General features: G+C 39.6%; 1 protein-coding gene across 2 annotated transcripts in view; it reads right to left on the minus strand.

Annotated features, from left to right (window-relative positions):
• The window catches only part of plekhf2 (pleckstrin homology domain containing, family F (with FYVE domain) member 2), a 44,955-nt gene extending 27,416 nt beyond the window's left edge, over positions 1-17,539 (minus strand). The window contains exon 1 of one of the 2 annotated variants that reach the window (XM_043688026.1): positions 17,118-17,539. The gene's annotated coding sequence lies outside the window, so the exon portion shown is untranslated. Of the gene's footprint in view, positions 1-11,561; positions 12,295-17,117 lie in introns of those variants that run through there. The other variant, XM_043688027.1, reaches the window with a different exon arrangement.
• Between the last annotated feature and the right edge of the window lie 5,639 nt (positions 17,540-23,178).

Consider the following 23,178-nt stretch of genomic DNA (forward strand, 5'->3'; position numbering starts at 1 on the left):
ATGTTTGTTTGAATCAATGCGTTAAGGTTGAGGCATGGAACGCTTTAAAGAACCTCTACTCTTTGAATTGACAAGTGCAGCCTCTCTCATTGAATGAACGTATGCACTTTTGTTCACTAAATAAGGGAGTTAGGTTTGTTCCATTGTAACAAGGAATAATGCATGATTCATTGAATCAATGATTGTAGTTTGATTCAATGATTCAATGAATGCAGGTTGTTTCATTGAATGAGAGCGTTAAGCTTGACACATTGAATGAATGAGAGAAGCTCTACTAATTGAATTCTGACATGCAGTCTGTATCATTGAGGAAATGAATGCTGTTTGCTCCATTGAATGAATGCGTTTTGCTCGTGGCATTGAATGACTGACCGGAGCTCTACTCTTTTAATTCGGACATACAGTGCATTTCATTGAATGAATGTGTGCAGTTTGATTCACGAAGTAAATGAGTTAAGTTTATTTGATTGAATCCATTAATACTGTTTGATTCATTGACTCAATGACTGCAGTTTGATTCAATGATTGAATGAATGCAGTTGGTTTCATTGAATGAAAGTGCTAATCTCGAGACATTGAATAAACAAGAAAAGCTGTACTTATTGAATTAATACGTGCTGTCTGTTTTAGTTAATGAATGCATACAGTTTGTATCATTGAATGAACGCATGCGGTTTCTTTCAGTGAATGAATGGCAAAAGCTAGATTCATTGGGATAGGACTTGCAGTATTTCTCATCGAATGAATGTTTGCAGTTTGATTCATTAATTGCATGAATGCAGTTAAGTTCACTCCACAAATGAGTAAAGTTTGTACAATTAAATCAATGAATTACATTTGGTTCTTTGAATCAATGATTGAAATATGAATGAATGAATGAATGAATGAAGGTTGTTTCATTGAATTAAAGCGTTAAGCTCGAGGCATTGAATGAAAGAGAAAAGCTCAATGAACTCGTTTAATGAACTAAATGTGTGCAGTTTGTTTGATTGAATCAATACGTTAAGCATGTGACTTTCAACGAATGAGAGAACCTCTACTCATTGAATTATCATGTACAGTCTGTTTCATTGAATGTATGAGTGCAGAAGGATTCACTAAATAAGTGAGTTCTGTTTGTTCCATTGAAACAAGGAATATGGTTTGATTAATTGAATCAATAATCGTACTTTGATTCAATGATTCAATTAATGCAATTTGTATAATTGAATGGAAGTGAGAGTAGCTGTATTGAATAAATGAGAGTAGCTGTATTCATTGAATGGACAAATGCAGTTTGCTTCATGAACTAAATGTGTGCAATTTGTTTGATTGAATCAATGCGTGAAGCTTGTGGCATTGAAGAAATGAGATTACATCTGCTCATTGAATTATCATCTGCAGTCTGTTTCATTGAATGAACAAGTCCAGTAGGATTCACAAAATAAGTGAGTTTTGTCTGTTCCATGGTAACAAATATGGTTTGATTCATTGAATAAATGATTGTCGTTTGATTGAATGATTCAATGATTGCAGTTTGTTTCCTTAAATAAAAACGGTGAGCTTGACTCATTGAATGAATGAGAGAAGCTCTACTCATTGAATTTAGACGGGCAGTTTGGTTCATGTACTGAACGTGTGCAGTTTAATAGAGACAATGAGTGAACTTGTGCCATTGAATGAATGTGAGTAGCTCTACTCATTGAATTGAACGTGTGCAGTTTCTTTCATTGAATGAACGTAGGAATAATGGAGATAGGTTTGTTCCATTGAAACAAGGAATAAGGTTTGATTTATTGAATCAATGAGTGCAGTTTGTTTCATTATATGAAAACGGTGAGCTTGACTCATTGAATGAAGGAGAGAAGCTCTACTCATTGAATTAAGACGGTCAGTTTGAGAGAGACAATGTGTGAAACTTGTGCCATTGAATGAATGTAAGTAGCTCTACTCATTGAATTGACAAGTGCAGCCTCTTTCATTGAATGAACGTATGCAGTTTGGTTCAATAAATAAGGGAGTTAGGTTTGTTCCATTGTAACAAATATGGTTTGAATCATTGAATCAATGGTTGTAGTTTGATTGAATGATTCAATGATTGCAGTTTGTTTCATTAAACGAAAACGGTGAGCTTGACTCATTGTATGAATGGGAGGAGCTCTACTCATTGAATTAAGACGGGCAGTTTGGTTCATGTAGTGAACGTGTGCAGTTTGATAGAGACAATGAGTGAAACCTGTGCCATTGAATGAATGTGAGTAGCTCTACTCATTGAATTGAACGTATGCAGCTTCTTTAATTGAATGAACGTAGGAATAAGGGAGTTAGGGTGAGGGTTAGGATTAGGGTTAGGGATAGGGTGAGGGTTAGGGTTAGGGTCAGGGTTAGGGTCCGGGTTAGGGTCAAGGTTAGGGTCAGGGTTAATGTCAGGTTTAGCGTTACAGTGATTAAAAGTGCTGCCGAGAAGAGTCCTGGACTGATGGAAGATGTTCAATTAGAGTGGAATATTGTGTATCCTTGTTTCTGTTTTTTAAAAGTGGGGACTGAAACAGAAAAGAACTGCTTTATAAACCAGGTTTGAAAGCAAAAGGCTGCAATTTTGAAAGCAAATAACCTAATACTTATGACAGCTGATACCAAATAACTATGATACCAATGGCAAACAACTATTTGAATAAGCAGAAATTGCAGCTTAAATTGGAGATGGTCTGGAGTAGAGGGTTTGTACAGATACAGCTCTTGTTAGAAATAAGTTGCAATTGGTCTTTTCCTGAGGTGTCCAGAACAAGAGGGCATAGATTTAGGGTGAGAGGGGAAAAGAGATCAGAGAGACCTAATGGGCAACTTTTTCACGCAGAGGGTGGTACGTGTATGGAATGAACTGCCAGAGGTCGTGGAGGAGGCTGGTACAATTGCAACATTTAAGAGGCATTTGGACGGGTATACGAATAGGAAGTGTTTGGAGGGATATGGGCCGGGTGCTGGACGAGACTGGGTTGGGATAGCTGGTCGGCATGGACGGGTTGGACCGAAGGGTCTGTTTCCATGCTGTACATCGTTATGACTCTATGGTCCACAGACGAGTAAGTTTTTGATGCCTGAAACCTTTTGCTTGCTAACAACTGTGACTCATCCTCAGGTGGCTGAGCAGCTTGGAGTTGAAAACAAGTCACAGAGAAACAGTGGGAAAAGAGAAAAAAAAAGTGTAAACCTTGTCCCAGCCTAGAAGCTACTGTTCTCTATCAAAAATTCAGTTCAAATCTGAATAAAACTAGTTAACTTTCCTGCAACAGGGCTTCCGCTATAACTTCTGATTTGATAAATCAGAGACGTTTTCCAAGTGAATCAGTTATTCTATACTTCTTACAAGCCAACGGAAGCATACAGAGAAAGATATCTGAACAAGGGGTCTGGCCAGTCAAAGAAGGATCACCTCAACAACAGAATTGGGAAACAAATTCCAATGAACTGACATCCTAGTTTTTCTACCTCCCATAATCTATTTTCTCTATTTGTTCATCTGTGCACAGGCTCGTTTAAGGGGATTAGAATTTTATTTAATAGTTTATATGCCAAGGGTTTACATCTATTTAATTATAACTATTGTCTAATTACTTGTAATAAACAATAATTCTTGATCAGTACTGAAAACTGTTTATACTTCGGTCTGAAAGTCAGGTAAATTGGGACATTGTACTTCTGTTTTAAAAAAAAGAACATTGGTACAACTCAGAACATCAAGGCTAATAAACAATACACTATACCAATGGGTCTTAACAGGAGCATAAAGACTAATGGTCGGCTGAACTGAATTTTAAAAAGTAACAATTTTTGTTACCCGTTTATGGTTAGAGCTGGGAGACGACGAACTGAAGACTCAACATTGGCAAAGTGGAACTGACCAAAGCAAAAACGTACACATCAGATAACCAGAAACAATCAGAAAACTCAGACGTCAGATAGGCAGAGGTGCCAAGTTAAGCTTGAACAGGTAGGAACATAAATCAGGAAACTATCAAAAGATAAAAGAAAGATGAGGATAGAAGTGAAACAAGCTATGGCAAAGTCAGAAATCATAGCACACGAGGTTATAGTCCAACAGGTGTATTTTAAATCAAAAGTTTTCAGAGCACTGCTCTTCATTAAGTGACTCGTCCAGACTAGAATCAAGAGGTAGATTTTGACAGGTAGGTGGAGAAATAAATCATGTAAAATAAAAGGAAGCAATTCACCTGATAAAGGAGCAGTGCACCGAAAGCCTGTGATTTCAAATAAACTGTTGGACTTTAACTTGGTGCCATGTGACTTCTGACCTTGCCCATCCCAGTCCAACACCAGCACCTTCACAAAGCTATGGAAATGATTAGATGTGGCGGCAGGGATACAACTTTTGCAGTCACAGCTAACAGTAATGATGAATAGTTGTTTTTCAAGACTTGAGGAAAGTATATAGTGATTTCCCTCAGGGATTGGAATTAGGATAATTGCTTTTCTTAACCTACATTAATGACCTTGTGTGTGAAGGGTTTAACTTCAATACAGTATTTGCTCATGTTATAATTTGGATGCATCTTAAACTTGTGACTGACCACAAAAGAACACAGACAAGATAATGAAATGGGTAGCTGAGCATGTAGTGGGTAGAATTTTGTGCAGACTAGTATGAAGAGATAGATTTTGATAGGGAGGAGGAGGAATAAACAATGTAAAAGAAAAGGATGCAATTTATAATGGGATGTAGGAATACACGGACTTGAGTACAAGTGCACAAATTATTGAAGGCTGCAGAGCACATTGAGATAATGGTTAAGAAGAGTTTTCTCAAGAATCAAAACAGGTAAAAGGAAGGAGATATTAATAAATCCTTAATAATGATAATATTAATTAATTAGGCAAGTTTTGAGTAGATTTGTAACTCAGGTTTGGGTTCTGGATGTAAATTTGCTTACTGAGCTGGAAGGTTCGTTTTCAGTTGTCTCAGCTCAGCACGTCTGAAAACGAACGTTCAGCAAACAAACTTACATCCATTAACTAAACATATCAGCTTCAACTGGGCAAGCTGCAGTATACTGGTCGTGTCACTGCACTAATAATCCAGCGACCAAGGTTTGGGATCATCGAATCCCTACAAAGTGGAAACAGGCCATTTGGCCCAATAAGTCCACATCAACCCTCCAAACAGCAACCCACCCAGTTCCATTCCCCCACCCTATTACTCTATACGTCACCTGACTAATGAACCTAACCTACACATCCCCAAACACAATGGGCAATTTAGCACAAGTCGAAAGTGTGGTGCTGGAAAAGCACAGCTGGTCAGACAGCACTTGAGAAGCAGGAGAAATCCAAGCACAAGCTCTTCATGAGGAATCTCAGATTTGTGGACGTAGAGGAGCATTAGAGTTGTTCTCCTTGAAGAGAAGATCAAGAGGAATTGATATCAATATTGGAATTGATATCAATATTCAAACTCATGGAGGAATATGGGCAAAGTAGATAGGGTGAGCAGAGACCAAGAATTACCAGACACCAATTTAAGGTCATGGCAATAGTACCAAAAATGAGTTTTTTCTTTTTATTAAAACACACACAATGATTAGGATTTGGAGTGCATTGCCTGAAAAGTGTGTTAGAGGCAACTTAATTGCAGCTTTTTAAAGAGAACTATGCAATTATCTGAAAGGAAAGAAATAGTAGCAAGACAGGAAAAGTATATGGTGAGCTGGACAAGCTGAATTGCCCTTGCAGGGAGACAGCATGTACAAACATGCACAACATTCTTCTTCCACATTGTAACTATTTTATGATTAACGATTGCTTCGTAGTACAGAACCTCAACATAACTAAAAAGGAGACAAAAAACAAAATCGAAGCTTTCTCATCTTGCATTCATCCAGACTATGCAAGGGACAGACTTAAAAAGGGAAACCATTTACACAATGGGCTATTATTAATAGGATGATGCAGCAAGAACAATTAACTGTTCCTCCAGAGGAACATCAGTGGGATCTGAAGTACTATCAGCCGAGAACCGACGTTCACTGGGCAATGTGTGTTAGGATTCCTACATTTCCACAAATGATACAATAACTTATTGATAATCTTGTCAACAGGGCCATAGCCATCTGCTCAGTGTAGGCTTAATGCTAAGTCAGGGAGTATTAAAGCTATCCTGCATAATACAAATTCCAACACCAGAGGATCAGTTTATATTGCAAAACCCCACCAAAGAGCCCACGTTCACCACTTTTGGCCCTGAGCGGTGCTCACTCTACCTCTGGTTGTCACAGAAAGGGAAAGTGTCGCAATAAATTGAACAGGAGAAACAAGTTGTCTCATGCTTCTCCCATACACTGCTAGTTTAAACAAGATGCTACCATCAAGCCAAAATGACATTCTGCCTATCATACAAATGAATAATCAAATGCATGTCAGTGCTGGTGTGCTGTCAGGTCTGTAGGTCATTTGTTCCAGTGACTAGCTGACCATTTTAAGCAACATGCCCCATTGAACATTCGCCACAGGCATAATAGCATACTCAACATTGGCCATGGTTGTAAGCCTCAGTTAAGTGTGTATACTATTAGATGTAATTCTGCCAGTGAAAATCACTAAATAATCCAACAGTACTAAGTTACACTAGAAATCAACTTAAGATCATCAGTCAGCCACTCAGTGAAATATATATATCCTGTCTTACAAAAACAAAGAAATTTCTGCATAACTTTATGACAAGAGGGTTACGAAGACTGCCAATTTCTACTGCATTCACATAGCAATACGTGAGTAATCAGAATCCACCTGTCTACCTGCCTTATCCAAGAGTTTGGACCAGCAGTTGATTTTCTTCTTATTAGACAGCACTTTCCAAACCATGAAAATAAGACCATTGGAACAGCTCAAGCTTGCTCCGCATTCAATAAGATCATAGCTGATCTGATGGCATTCTTCACATCCACTTTCCTGCCCTTTCCCTATAACCCTCAATTCTGCTACTGACTAACAATCTGTCTCAGCCTTAAATATACAAAAGGACTCTGCCTCCACAGCTCTCTGTGGTAAGGAATTCTAAAGACTCTCAACCCTCGAAAAAATTCATCTCAGTCTTAAATTGGCATCCTTTTATTCTGGAACCATGCCTGCTCCTAGACTCTCCCATGAGGGGAAACATCCTCTCACATTTATGCTGTCAAGATGCTTCAGAGTTCTAATTGTTGAGGAGATCACTTCTCATTCTTCTAAATTCCAATGAGTAAAGTCCATCCTGTTTGACTTATAAGCAAAGGCTAATCTCTTCCTACCAGGGATCATCCTGGTGAACTTTCTCTGCACTGCCTCCAATAAAATATTTTTCCTTGAATAATGGGACCAAAATTGCTCACAGTTGTCCAGATGTGGTCACAGCAGGACCTCGTATGAGTGCAGTAAGACTTCCCTACTCTTATACTCCAACACCTTTTTGTGCTTCCTTCCAAAATGAACTTTGCATTTTTCCATGTTATACTCCATTTGCCATCTTTTTGCTTCTTAACCCATCAATATCTCTGTGTAAACTGTTTGTATCCCTGTCGCTACCTACCTCGCCACTTTTTTCTTTAGCATCTGCAAATTTGGCTACAGTACCTTCATTTTATTACTCCGGGTCTTTGATATATCTTGTGAACAGGTGGAGTTCCAGCACTGATTGCTATGGAACCCCACTTGCCACGGATTACCAACCTGGAAAAGAACCCCTTATCCCCACTTGCCATTTCTGGCCCACGGCCAATTCTCTATCCATGCCAATATACTACAGCCAATAGTGGGCTCTTACAATATAACCTTTTGAGAAGTACATTATTGAATGTCATCTTGAAATCCAAATACAACACATCTATCCACTCGAGTTGAGGCTTCCTTGAAAAACTCCAACAGATTCGTCAGACACTATTTCTCTTCCATGAAGTCAAATTGACTCTGCTTGGTTAGATGATTTCGCAAGTGTTCTGTATTACTTCCTTCACAGTTGATCCCAATACTTTCCCAACAATAGATGTTAGACTAATCCATCTATAGTTACCTTTTTATCTTCCTCCCTTTTTAAATAGGTGTGTCACTGATAGTTTTCCCAATGCTGTGGAACTTACCCAGAATCCAATAATTTTGAAAAGTTACAACTAATATATCCACTACCTCATCTGCTATCTCTATTCTGGAGACTTTGCTGCCTTTAGCCCCACTAGTTTGACTAATATTACTTCATTACCGATGAGGACAATGCTACTTAACTCCTCCCATGTATCCTCTCGTATTAAAAGGAATGCTTGAAGTGTCTTCCACCATAAAAATTGATAGAAGGAAAAGGCCACAGATACTTGGGAATGCCACAACCTCCAATTTCACCCACAACCTACTCACCATCCTGACTTGGAAATATATTGCCACTGCTTCAATACTCCAATTCCGGAAGTTTCTCCTTAACAGTATTGTGGGTCCACCTAAAAACACAGACTGCAGCAGTTCAAAGCAACAACTGACCATCTTCTCAAAGGTAACTAGATGCAATAAATTTGACTCAGCCAGCAACAACATTCCATGGGTGAATATTTAAGTATTCTCTCCATGCCAATAATGGCCCAACCAATCAGCCTTGTTTTCCCATGCTTGATAAATTACTGTCGCTTTTCTCAAACCTGCTCCTTACATCCTTAGGAGCAGATGAAGAAAAGCTTCAGCTTCTAATATTCTAAGGCCTCTTTTATAGCCTGGAAACACAGCTTTGCACCACAATCCTCCAGGCAGTGAATATTATATGATTCTGTTAGCAGCAGTACTGTCAGACTTCCCACTCCTTGATCATCAAGGCAGCAAGTGAAACTCCAGTACATTGTGGACTGTGTGTACAGCATTAGTCCTAAACAAGAATGAATTAATTAGGACAGAACTTAACTATTCAGCATATTGTGCCAGTGTCATGCCTTGCAAAGAACACTGCTCAATGCTCTCTCCCATGGAACTACATATCTTTCCCTTCAAATAAATACATAAATCCCTTTTGAAGAGGGTACAGTGAATTAAAGAAATGGTAATCTAAGTTTCTTAGATACATGCCATTACATTCTATTAAGTACAAAAATAAGGGGAATATAAAATATGATACGAGATGTATGTGCACTATATGTCAGATAAATTCTTCAAGCAAGGACCAGCCCAATACAAACATCGAGATGTTAAAAGAAGACGAAAATAAAACTAGTGAGGAATCAATAAGAAACAAAAAACGTAATGAAATTAATTTTATTTCTACCACAAGTAAATACAAAGCAGGTAAGGGTTGGGTGGCACCACCGACAAAGACAGTGCTAAGTACTTATAGGCATCAGGGAAGGCTGCAATACTCAGGGAGAACTTTATTTCTGGGTTTACTAAGAATGAAGAATCTCAATATTTGTAGTAGCAGAGATGTTTTAGGAATTAGATAGGGTGAAATCTGATAGGAAGGACCTGCTGAAAAGCTGAATATGCTAGAGAGGATATGTATCTGATGCATTCAGTTTACCAAGAGGAAGTGGACATAGTGTCAGGACTTTCTATATTCGTCCATTCTTCTGTAAATACAGGTGTTTCCAGTGGATTGGAAAACGACTACACTGACCTCTGTTAAACAAAGGGTGTCAAGAAGATGTCTAGTAATGACAGGTTAGTCAGTTTGACATCAAAGGCAAGGTTTGAAAACAATAACAGAATTTTTTAAAAAGGCATTTGAAGAAATCAGACTTGTATAGGGCCTTGGTGAGACCACCTGGAATATTGCATGCAGTTTTGATCTCCTTATGTCAAAAGATTAAATGTGAATGTCTCTCTGGACATTAATGTAATATTAAAGGGTTAAATCGCACTGTCTTTGGGTGGGGATAACAATGAAAGAATGCGGATGACTATCCATTGTAATTTACACTTCATCTCGACAGTCATTTGCTATTACTCCCCTGCTATTGTCAAGTTAGACTATAATGCAAACTCTTCCATCCAGAATTGCTTTCTGGCCAGAGGTATGTTGCACCTGCATTGTCTTGAGGAATCACAGTCAGGAAATCGTCTGCACTGGGCGACACGGTGGCTCAGTGGTTAGCACTGCTACCTCACAGCACCAGGGTCCCAAGTTCGATTCCTGGGTGACTGTCTGTGTGGAGTTTGCACATTCTCCCCATGTCTGCGTGGGTTTCCTCCAGATGCTCGGCTTCCTCCCACAGTCCAAAGATGTACAGGTCAGGTGAATTGGCCATGCTAAATTGCCCATAGTGTTAGGTGCATTAGTTAGAGGGAATGGGTCTGGGTAGGTTCCGCTTCGGAGGGTTGGTGCGGACTCGTTGGGCCGAAGGGCCTGTTTCCACACTGTAGGGAATCTAATCTAATCGTAACGAGTCCCTAGGGTTAGGGCATTAGCATTATCTCTGAGGATGATCTCATCCTGCCATTGTACCTGGGGTAACATGACAGAGTAACTGAGTTGTCTTGAGTGGCAGGTGACTGTGGGGGAGCGGCCAGAGCATCTGTCAGCATGGCCAATTTACCTGGTTAAAGGTTTGTTCAGGGCCTTACTTTGACTTGATTTCGCATGCCTGCAAAGAGGGCCAAAGGGGGCCACCTAGCTTGTACAAGCTTTAATAAACTTGAACTGTTTGCAAAAGTTGGTGTGTGCGAGTTACATCTCATATGTGAAACCTCAGGAAAAGAGCCCAACATATGAAAAGGAAGAATGTTCTGGCTTTAGAGGGAGAGCAAGAAAGGTTTAACAAACCGATTCCTGGGATAGTAAGACTGACCTTTGAAAAGAGACTGGATTGGTTAAAACTATATTGATTAGAGTTTAGAAGAATGAGGGGTATCTTGTCGAAACCTAACAGGACAAGACAGCACAAACATAGAATGGATGCTCCCGATAACCAAATGGTTCCTAACCGGGATCCTAGTCTGAAGATACAGAGTAGACCATTTTGAACTGGAACAAGGAGAAATTTCTTCAGTCAGCCTGTGAAATTCTCTGCAACAGAAGCAATTGAGGCCAAAATAGGTTTTTAAAAATGAGATACAGTTCTCAGGGCTGAAGGGAGTAAAGGGTATGGGGAGAAGGCAGAAACAGAGTAGAGTTGATTGATAAGCTTGAATCATACTTAATGGTGTAGCAGGCTAATGTCTATAACTGCTCTATTTTTCTGTTTCTACAAGTCCAATAAAGAGAACCAATTTAAGATTTGAAAAAGAGAGATGATCTTTTAGTAATCTAATTCAATTATTTTATGAGTAGCAAAAGATTTAAGAAAGGCAGGCAACACAATGGATGTGTTGATTTTAGTAAGCATTTCGCAAAGTCTGGTTACCATAATTGAAACATAAGGAATGGGGAATCAGCTTAATTTTAAAAAAAGTTTAAGGACAAACAAGGCTAAGTCATGTAGGATGTAAATTGAGAGATTTTGTAAATGTGTAATGAACGCTGTGTGGAATGCTAAAAATTAACTTCAGAATATTTCTGCAACCATGGTGATTTCTCTTCAACAATCTTGAAGGTCCAGCTTTTGAATTAATAGATTTTTGCTTACCTTACAATCGTTTCACAAACCAGCCAGGTAAATAATCGGTCCTTAAGGTCTGTTATAATGATTTCTGCCACTTAGAATATTTTCTAAGGGAAATACCCATACCTTTGAGAGATTTTATTTTTTGTTTTAGTTTTGCTCAGTCCTATAATTGGATTGGAGTTTTTGGAAGAAGTAACGAAGAGGATTGTTAAGGGCAGAGTGGTGGACGGGATCTATATGGACTTCAGTACGGCATTCGACAAAGTTTCCCAGGGTCATGGTAGACTGGTTAGCAAGATTAGAAAAACTGGAATACAGGGAGAGTGAACCATTTGGATACAGAACTGGCTTGAAGGTAGAAGACAGAGGGTGATAGTGGAAAGTTACTTTTCAGACTGGAGGCCTGAGACAAGCAGTCTGCCATGAGGATTCATAATGGGTCTACTGTTTTTCTTCATTTATATAAATGACTTGGATGTGAACATAAGAGGTATGGTTAGTAAGTTTGCAGGTGACACCAAAATTGGCAGTGTAGTGGACAGCGAAGGTGGTTACCTCAGTAACATGACCTTGAGCAGATGGACCAAGTGGGCTGAACAGTGGCAGATGGTGTTTATTTTTGATCAATGCGAGGTGCTGCATTTTGGAAAGGTGAACCGGGGTGTCATACAATTAATGTAAAGGCCCTAGGGAGTGTTGCTGAATAAAGAGAACTTGGGAGTGCAGGTTCATAGCTCCTTGTAAGTGGAGGTGCAGGTAGATAAGATAGTGAAGGCGGCACTCAATATGCTTTCTTTATTAGTCAGTACATGGATGTAGGAGTTGGGAGGTCATGTTGCAGCTGTACAGCACTTGGTTAGGCCACTTTTGGAATACTGTGCGCAATTCTGGTCTCCCTCCAATAGGAATGATGTTGTGAAACTTGAAAGGGTTCAGAAAAGATTTACAAAGGATGTTGCCAGGTTGGAGGGGTTGAGCCATAGGGAGTGACCGAATAAGCTCTGGCTATTTTCCCTGAAGGGTCGGAGGCTGAGGGTGACCTTATGGGCGTTTATAAAATCATGAGGGGCATGGATATGGTAAACAGCCAAGGCCTTTTCCCTGGTGGGGGAGTCCAAAACTAGAGGGCATAGGTTTAAGGTGAGAGGGAAAGATTTAAAAGAGGATCTAAGGGCCGCTTCGCAGAGAGGATGGTGCTTGTATTGAATGAGCTACCAGAGGAAGTGATGGTGGCTGGTACAATTACAACATTTAAAAGGCATCGATATGGATATAAATACAAAGGATTGAAAGAGATATGGTTGAAATGCTGACAAATGGAACTGGATTAATTTAGGATATCTGGTCGGCATGGACGAGTTGGACTGAAAGGTCTGTTTCCATGCTCTATAAGTCCTTGGATGAAGACGTCTGTAAACAAGCAATCCTGGGAAGGAAAGGATATAATGAAGTAGGTTACTGCAGAGTAAAGAGTTAAGATTTACCCCAGGTCAAAAATATTGGGATAAAACCTAGAAGAGGTTATTTAAAGTGGACTATTGACTATTGCCTACATTTAAGATGAGGTTTACAATAGCTCCAGGAATAAGCTACAGGCAGTTCAAATTCATAAGGTGAAGTCACAAGTGAAAGAAACCAACAAGCTGTTAGGGACTTGGACTCATGAGTACTGCAGAGTAACAATTTTGGATATTATGCGACGTATCTTTTGGGTTCTATACCCAACCTAATAACTTTCTTCATTTATAAAGTAGCATTTTGACATTAATGAGATTGTACATATTAATGGTATTAATGTGATTATACATATACTATGTAGTTAAAAATGCATGAACTTCTGTTCCGAGTAAATTGCTTGGATTATTCTATCTTCATTTCTTTTTTCAACTCTACAACACAATGCAAGAGGCCACTTCATTAAAACTGAAGCAAACCAAAATATGATACAGGATAGCCAGAATTCAATCTGGAATTCAACTTGTCCAGCAATATCAGCTGGGATCATAGATAGTTAATGAATCTTTTTCAGACTGCAGCATGATTGAGAGTGGTATTTCCTAAGGGTCGATGCTCGAGCCACAGCTTTTATTTTGACACAGATAAAAGGCTTAGTTTGCAGAATACAGTTAAAAATTAAATATTCATTATGCCAAACCGAGATGTGTCAAACCTCGATGATACTAATCAGCTATCAGACAAGATATATTATTAAAACACACAGACAATGGCAGATGGAATTCAAAATCAAGAGGTGAAAGGTGATGTATTTGGCAGAAGAGACATGAGGCAAAACAAACTAATTGACAGTTCTACTGAGCATGCAGAAACAGAGCATACTGAGGGTTTATGTTTATCAGTCTTTGAAGGTGAAAGACCACACTGGTAGCCTAGTCAATTCTAAGGAAGTTAAGTCAAAATTTTATAAAGTTTGGGTTAGAGCATAAGTCAGGTGCTGCAACTCTGCTAATCACCATAGTTTAGGAAGTAGTTTTGAACTTTTGACAGGTTGAGAGAAGATTCACTGGAATTGTTCCAGGTATGGAGATGTCAGCTACAAGGTTGGGTCACAAGTAAAGCAACTGAAGGAGTCAATGACAGCACCATCAAGCAACAGGTACACACTTAAAAGTCTCTCTCTACTGACTCTACTAGAGTTTAGATCTCAAAGTTCATTAAGTCAGACATGGGCACAACAGCTAAACATCCAGAAACATAATAGTAACCACACTCAATACCATTTGACTAAGAATAGAACCAAGCAGCCTTAAAATCAAAACCAGTGGAAATTCAACAGCAAAATCATCTCCTGGTCAGAAATACACAAAGCAAAAAATTTGGCAATGGCTATTATGGGCCATTCATCACATCCTGAGGCAAGCATCTTTGGCTGAACCAACTAGTTGGCTGAATGACCTTCAATCTTTGACAATGTCAGGTCACTTGCTGACATTTCTGCAATTCAATTTGCAACTCCTTTAATAATAAAACAAATCATGCCAGCCAACAACAGAACTTTTATTACGTTTAGGCTTTTGTTAACAAGTAACTGGTAACAATTACTCCATGCAACGGCAAGTAGTGACTACCTTCGATAAAAGAAAGGCCGGATTAATTTGATTTTTAATGGCACCATCACCCCCAAGTCTATCTCTATGAACATCTTGAAATGCAAGCTGTGAGAAAGACTGCATAATCTGGTTTCACCATGTACACAGAGTGCTTTCCATCATCAATTTTCTGACCTTTCTTCCTCTACAAATTATCCCAGTGACTCAACGAAGTTGCTCACCTTCCAGACACTATCTTTTTCTTTCACAAAAAAATGCTTCAAAACATTTTTACAGAAGGAAAAAATGAAGACTGGTCAGGGAATGGTAACCAAGTCTCACGGACTGAAATAGGGATGTACTTTAGAACAATTTGGAGGAAGAACACCAGATAAATATTTAATAAGTGTACCTATGTTACAATTAGAGCCTTAGGAATTATCCTGAATTTTAACAGGAAAAATAGAATCCAAATCAATTGTAGGATGTTAAGCTTTTAAACATTTTATGAAAGATCTATAGAGTACCTTTGGCGTGGACAAAAACTCCAAATGCAGCTTAACTAACATTTAAATTACTATCTCAAACAGAAACAAATTGCAGGAGAGGTTGGATCAGTGGGCTCAAAACATTAACTCTGCTTTCTCTTCACAGATGATGCCAGATGTGCAGGGTTGTTCTAGCAATTTCCATTTTTTGTTTCAAATTCCCAGCATCCACAGTTGTTTGTTTTACTATATGTCACAAACCAAACCTAATCATGTAAAGCAGTTTTTCAATCACAACAATCAAGAACACAACTGAAACAATGCTGCATTAAAAAAATTCATTTAAATTATATACTTTGTACCCACAAAGCTCAAGCTCTTTGCATCGCAAACATTCCCATAAACATCCTAAGTTTCCTTCAGAAAGTCACTAAAAAAAATCAATAAACCATCCCTTATCCATTAAATTTAATGGCACTGGTGAACAAAAGATCGTAATGAAGTACTCACAATTCCAAAGTAAATATTTTAAACTTAAATGTTAACTTGACAAAGAAATTCAATTAAGAAAAATAAATTCTTTAGTATTAATGTGCTTCAAATAAAAGCCATTCCAAAAGTTCTGCTAAATTAGAAGTGTTACTAGATGAATACACTGAATTTCATGAAATAAGGATAATTATAAATTGACTGTTTATGACATTTAATAGTTAAACTGAAACACACGGAAATGGGAGTAGATCCATACCTGAAATTCCATTTAGCCGCCTTTGCTCAGTAACTCTATAGAGGCAGGTAACAAGTTTTTTTTTGAAGTTAAAAATCACAACCCCAGGTTATAGTCAAACACGTTTACTTGTAAGTACTAGCTTTCGGACGTACTTAGCTACCTAACAAAGCAGCGCTCCGAAAATTACTTCCAAATAGACCTGTTGGACTATAACCTGATGTTATGTGATTTTTAACTTTGTCCACCCCAGTCCAACACCGGCACCTCATCAAAGTTTTTTTATGACAGATTTGACCAATTCAAGTCACATTCACAGCCTTTTGAATCCCTAATTTGGTCGAGCGTTTGCATGAAGCGCTTCCTGATTTCAGTCCGGATAACTTAGTTCACATTCAGATCCTCAATTAACATTAGGTTGAGACACGGTAGAAACTTGGTTAGTTAAAAAAACATTCTGTCCGAGATGCTTAAATTACATATGTGCTGGCAACCACTGTACCTTTTACCCTGACATGTTTAAACACAATTTATTTTTTGACGGCAAGCGTGTCAATTTCAAACAGTGGCGTTCAATCTGAACAACTCCAGTGCTAGATGCAACCGACAAATTTAAGCGCAGCTAAAGCTCGCATTACCAGTTCGACCAGAAGCATACGCCCAGAAACGACAACTTGAGAAAACAAGGACTTGCTGCTACGACTTTTTTTTTAGGGAAAACGAAAAGTCAACGCCTATGATCTGAAAGTACAATTAACTCGGGACCGGCACAAGGCGAATTGCAACAGATCCCCAGTGAACCCCTTATAAGACACAGAAGGTGTCAAAGAACAGCGGTTTTTTTCCGTTAAAATTGCAACGCGGCCTGTGGACGAAAACATGTGAATATTTCACGAAATGAAGTGGACCGACAGCCCCAGGAACTTTTCCCGGGAAAACAATCCCCAACAGCCGAATGCCCTGGAAACGGGGACCGGGACAGCCACCCCGTCTCCCGGGTACTCAGGACTGCCCCAGGACCTCTCCCGCCCCCGGCCCCCCAAATATTGTTGATTTTCCTTTGGAGCACGACCACTGACAGGACATAAGTTCCCGAGGTGACCATTTTCGCTACCCTTTTAGCGGGCGGGACTGGCTGGATGTTACCGCTCGCCCGGAGCCTGTCCTCCCTGCTCTCCTCCCCGCTCCGCCAAGCTCCCGGGGACGCGGGGCAGCAGTCCCTCCTCGTCCTCCTCCTTCTCACTTAAATTCCCACAAACGGCCAGCGTGGACTCGCAACTTCTACAAACGACAACGGCCGCCTCCCCTCGCTCACCATTGAGTTCGCCAGGCGTCAAACTGGGTGCAGTTCGCTTCAGCCTGAAGCAGGCGTCGACTCCCTTAGCTTCTCTCCAAAGTTTTGCCTTCGCCTCGCCCTCCGGGCTCTCTCACTTTCTTTCTCTGTCCCCAGAGGATCGCAATATGGCGCCGACGGAATTGGCCTCAGGATCGCGAGCGCCCAGCCGTTGCCCGCGACGTTCGTACGCACAATCCGGCGGCGGTGGCGTCATCACGTCGACGCGAGGGAATCCCCAGCGCATCACGTGAGGAAGAGGTTACATCACCGAGCAGACCACTGTTACCCAAGGCTGGAAACCACATTCCACAGACTCATCTCCATCACATCACAATTTAAGCAGCAAGCAAACTGTGATCAGACCAGAACAGAATACAGAAATCAAAGGAGATTATCCACGACCACATCGGCTCAGATAAAAAAAACAAGAGAACATACACTTCTAAATGAAGAGGTCTGAAATAAACTGAAAACGAAAATATTGCTGGAAATTACAATGGGCCAGGGTTTCGACTCTAGATGGCAATTCATCAGACCTCTGAAATAAAATTTATTTTCTTGTTTTGAAAAGGAGAACCACTGTAGGTTTAAAAAACGCAAAGAACTTTGGATGCTGGAAATCTGAAACAAAATCGAAATTGCTATAAATACTCAACAGGTCTAGCAACAAAAAGAGAAAATGTTGGAAAATCTCAGCAGGTCTGGCAGCATCTGTAAGGAGAGAAAAGAGCTGACGTTTCTAGTGTAACTGACTCTTTGTCAAAGTTCCGTAGAGGTCTGGCAACATCTATGGAGAGAAATAGCGATAACGTTTCGACAACAGTGACCTTTCGTCAGAAATGAGAGTCACGGCACCAAAATTAGAAGTCACTGGACTCGAAACGTTAACTCTGCTTTCTTAATAGGCAGTCCCTATTTTTAAGCTCTAATCACCAAACGTTGGACATTGGGATTCCTTTAGAACTGAGTTCTTTTTGTATTCCATATTTAGTATTTCCTGAGACCTCACTTAACTGTTACAATAGAAATTAACCTTCCAAAAAGATAAACAAAAGATTTATTAAGCACCACACTACCCAATTATGAATACAGTGGTTTTGAAAATAAAAATATTTTGTTCTGTGAAGAAATTAAAACTAATCTTCAAATGGAGGTGGGCAGAGGGGACAACAATCATCCTGGCATTATGAGTATCTCCCTATGATCATTGGTTGAAAGGGTTTAGACAATTGATTGACACAGCAGAGATGACCAGTACCAAAATAAGATACATCAACAGGGACAAGGGGGAAGAAAGAAAGAGGATCCACGACTTTGTTGGAATCAGGAGCTCCTCACATTAGCCCGAGAGATGAACAAAGACCATTCTACCACAGACTGCATGATATGAGGCCAAACAGTCGCATCCCAAAACCAACAGTACTACTTCTCCATTCTAAAGAACAGTTTCAGGATCAGTGAAACATTGTCATCTGTCACAGTTGGAGTTTTTTGCATAACTAACTAATGTATCATATCTAACCTGTTACTTCTTAACAAGCTCAAGAAAATATCAAAAAAGTGCTCCAGATTATTGACAGCCTATATTACATAATTGTTGTCATGAATATCCAAAATCAGCAGGGTGTCAGAAGTAATATATCAGAATCGGATATCAGACATCTGAACAGAAGTCAAGACTTGATTGGCTGTAAATTTGGGAAGCCAGGAAGCAGCAATAATAGATTGTAGTTAAACATGTATGGAATAACCCTAAGAGAAACGAGAAAAGTCCAATGGTTCTCGCCTTTCTAGACAGAGTTAATAGAAAGTTTGAGTTACAAATCTATTTTGAGAGACTCTATCAGGAGGTTTTGAAGGGTAAGATTAAGATAAAGAAAATCTGTAATAAATTGGCCTGCAGCGCCCACATATGTGCCTAGCAGCTGAATAAAAAATACAAGGAGTCAAGTTACAAAGTTAAAGAAGGTCAAATGACATCTTACAGAGAATTAAGATAGGAGATAGAAACACATAATGAGGAACACTGTAAGAAGAAACAGAGAAAAAATTAGAATAAAACACTGATTTGAGAGCAGAGAATGCAGCATTGAGGGAAGAACTAGAGGTTGAAAGGGTAACAGCAAAATTTAAATGACTCCAGACAGAAATTAGCCCACAACAAGCAATGATAGATGCATTCTCTGCAAGTATGACAAGCAACCTTGACATTTATTGGGAAAGCAATTTGGTGATTTCAGGCCTTGTTGGGCCAGTGCAATTGAAAGCAATCTCTCCCTCTCTCAGTGAAGCAAAGCCAGTAATATGTCAGAGCCATGCTGAAAAAGGAGGTGAGGGAGCCCTGCTGTGGTTAAAGAGGCATTGAAAACCATGCACAGACTTCAGTCACCAGATGAAGCTAGAGCATTTAAGGAAGAATTGGCTATAATAGTAGATATGAATTTTGATATCCTTCTTATATAAAAAAAGGAAATGTTTAGAATCCCATATCCTGGAGTGATGATTTCAAATGGATTATCCTTGCTGCCTGCCTGACTAAAAAAGAACTGAAGTAGGATATTATGAAAAAATAAAACTACTCAGTGAATTAGAAAATGACATTAGAAGGGCACTGGGGCTAGTAGGTATTGATTTCCACAAGCATTTGTTTCAAACGGTCCCCTCTGAAAAGGACAGAGGTTTCATGACTGCCACCAACGATATGTTCCTTTATGAATGATGCTACCCCACCTCCATTTCGTTTTTGCCTATTCTTCCTAACTATCAAATCCCTTGAATACAGAGTTCACGCTACTGATCACCGTGCAGCCGCATCTCTGTAATAGCTATATGACATGTTCATTTATTTCTGTTTGTCCTTTCAAGCCATTGAACTTGTTACAAATGCTGTGAGCAGATAAACAGACTTGAGCTTTAATTTTTCAACTTTATTACTTATTCTGGTTTTAATTTCTGCTGTGCTCTTCTGCATATATTTTCCATCCTTTCCTGTCCAAAGCTCCAAAATTAAATTCTGAATCCTAATACCTACCTCACTTGCAGTCACACCCTCCTGTCCCTGACCATGGACTATATTTCATTTAATTAATGGATGTGAGTGTCTCCTGAAACACATTATCCATGCACCTCTTCCCCTTCTTGCAGTGTCCGCGACAGTTCAGATTCCACTCATCGGCTTTGAGCCAAAGTTCCTCAAGCAGCCAAGACTTGCTGCATATTCGTCACACTGAATCATACTGGCATCCACAAGGTCTCACATACTACTGCCACAACATATCACCTACAAGGCCTTCTCTCCTCTATTTAATTAATTAATTTGGATGTTAAGTATTTTAAAAATTAATTTGCTAACTGTACTCTTCAGCTGTGATAACATCTCCTGATTCAAAACATTGACTCACTCAAAAGAAACACACAAGAAATATCCAAACATTGCCTAGCTAGTTTCCACCACAATTTAGCTCTGACAGATAGAACAGGTAAATGAGATTCTCTGCCACTGCTACCCACTTCATGAAATCTTTTCTCCCAGTCTGCTTCACAATGATGCTGACCTGCAGCACATTCCTTCCAGTCAGTTTCATAATGATATCAACTTGATGCAAACTCCTCCCAGCCAAATCCCTGTCTTCGAGGTTCTTAACATCAAGGATGTTTCACCAGTATGGGCATGGAAACAAGGCAGAAGGGAAATTGCAAATGCAATAGTGAAAGAGGATCAATTGTTAGAAGAATAGTATAAATCAATTTCATACATTGCTTCTCTAGTAGCTGGATTCAAGATGTTACTGAGCAGCTTAAGTGTATTCTGAAAGAAAGGGTAAACAGCCAATGAAGGGGCCTTTGTTGCACAGTGGCAGTGTCCATGCACCAGGACAAGGAGGCCCAGGTTCAAGTCTGACCTGCTTAAAAGGTGTGTAATAACATTTCTGAACAGGTTGAAGAGAAAAATAGGCTAAAAGTTAAAAAAAACACCAGTTATTGACATTCAAATTGGTACTAATAACATAGACATAAGTATTATGTTCTGATCCTGGGATAGACCACCAAATTTATGTTATGATCTGGCCAGGGACTAGTAACATGGTTTTTCCCAAGTCTACAAAATGTGAGATCCAGAGGACACAAAGAAAGACAGAAGATTTCACAATGTTGGACAAACTGTTCATGACGCAACATTTGTAAAACAATCAGTAATATAAATTCAAATTATATTCTAGCACTTAGAATAAACATTTGTCTCAGATTATGATCAAACACCCCATAGCACACATCAAATGGCAGAAGCAAAAAAACCACACCCCCACCATTTTCTTTGCAACATCCCCCCGCCATGGTAATTAGATAGTGGGTCACCAAATCTCATTAAATTTGACAGGGGATTTCAATTCTTCACATTTACTGATCTTGCCTCTCTTGAAACTCCTTCTCTCGCACAGGTCCATCATGAACAGCCTCAATGACAGATTGTTCTCTGGTACCTCTATGCTCCACTGGACTTCAAAACTGCTCCCCACTGCTCATTCACCAGTATAACTCCAGCTCTTCCCTGACAGCTATCTTCATCAAGCTAAAACTTTCCTTTTTTTTCCCTGAGGTCCAATCTTACTTAGTTGCATCCAGCAAATATTCCTAATGGGCTTTATAATTTACATTCACTCAGCTGTACTGAATTTAAAACACTTGAAAGCTGTCTCTGAATCCCTCATAGTTTTCCTCGACACAGTCAATGAGCTTCTCATTTTCTTAGTTCCTTAGGACTTCTTCTGAAACCTGACTCCAATATTGGCTGCCGAGTAACTCATAGATGAAGAGTCATCTAGATCGAAACACTAGCTTGTTCCCTCTCCATGGATGCTGTCTGACCCGCTGTGATCTCCAGCATTTGTTATTTTCAACTCGAAGAAAATCCTTCTCAGTTCAAACAACACTGAGCCATCCAACTGGTCTTGACTTCTTACTGACTTCCCTATCCAGAATCTTTGTGGTTCAGCTGCCTTCTTAGCAACACCGCCCACTGCAGCACTCTTAATATGTAGTCAGCATCTCTCACTCTCCTTTCCTCTTACACACACATGCACACTGACTGTAATATTTGAGTGCTTCTTTCATGACACCTGAACTGTTCTGAGTTACATGTGTGGTGCTGGAAAAGCACAGCAAGTCAGGAAGGGCTTTTGCCTGAAAAGTCAATTTTCCTGCCCCTCGGATGCTGCCTGACCTGCTGTGCTTTTCCAGCGCCACACTCTTGACTCTAACCTCCAGCATCTGCAGAACACACTTTCACCTGTCCTGCGTTACATAACATGACTTTGCAATAAACCCTTCTTTATATGTTATTCACTTGTTTAAACAGACAAATGAAGCATCTTCCTGAATGTGCCCCAAAGGCTACATTCTCACTCATTTTAATGAGCCAAAAAGGAGACTATTCCAGGTGTAAAATACTAATGACCATAGGAACAGGAGGGTAGGACAAATCTGCAGAATCCAGTTCTTTGTTTTATTTTTAGAATAGAACAAATATTAGTTTGGCATATCTTCATGCTCTTTTGTCTCTTGGTGAATGATACAGAGTATTGGAAGGAATTTGTAGCCTCAGTAACATCTTGCTTTGAACTGTATAAACACTCTTGCTGTGGTCAATAGTCTTAATTGAGACTTGAAGCTGCTGTCTTCTGGCCTAGGCAGAGCAGCCAACTGAGCCTATCAGGCTGCCAGAGCAGCCTTGTGAGAGATGGTGCATGAGGGAGGGTTTTAGATTCCTGGGACATTGGACCAATTGTTGGGAGGTGGGACCTATGGAGACTGGACAGCTTGCACCTCAACAGTGCCATGATCAGTTTCATGGGTGATGTCCTAGTGCTGTTGGAAAATTATTAAACTATTTTGGCAGGGCATTTTAACCAGGATGTAGCAAAAGAAACAACATGCACCAAAAAACTGGGAGAGAGATTGTACAAAAAATTGTAAGGTATTAGGTGAGGTCAAAGGATGTACAATTGTAGCATGATCTGAATAAGGTTTGGAATGGAACTAG

Source organism: Chiloscyllium plagiosum, chromosome 4, assembly GCF_004010195.1.
Source record: "Chiloscyllium plagiosum isolate BGI_BamShark_2017 chromosome 4, ASM401019v2, whole genome shotgun sequence".
NCBI lineage: Eukaryota > Metazoa > Chordata > Chondrichthyes > Orectolobiformes > Hemiscylliidae > Chiloscyllium > Chiloscyllium plagiosum.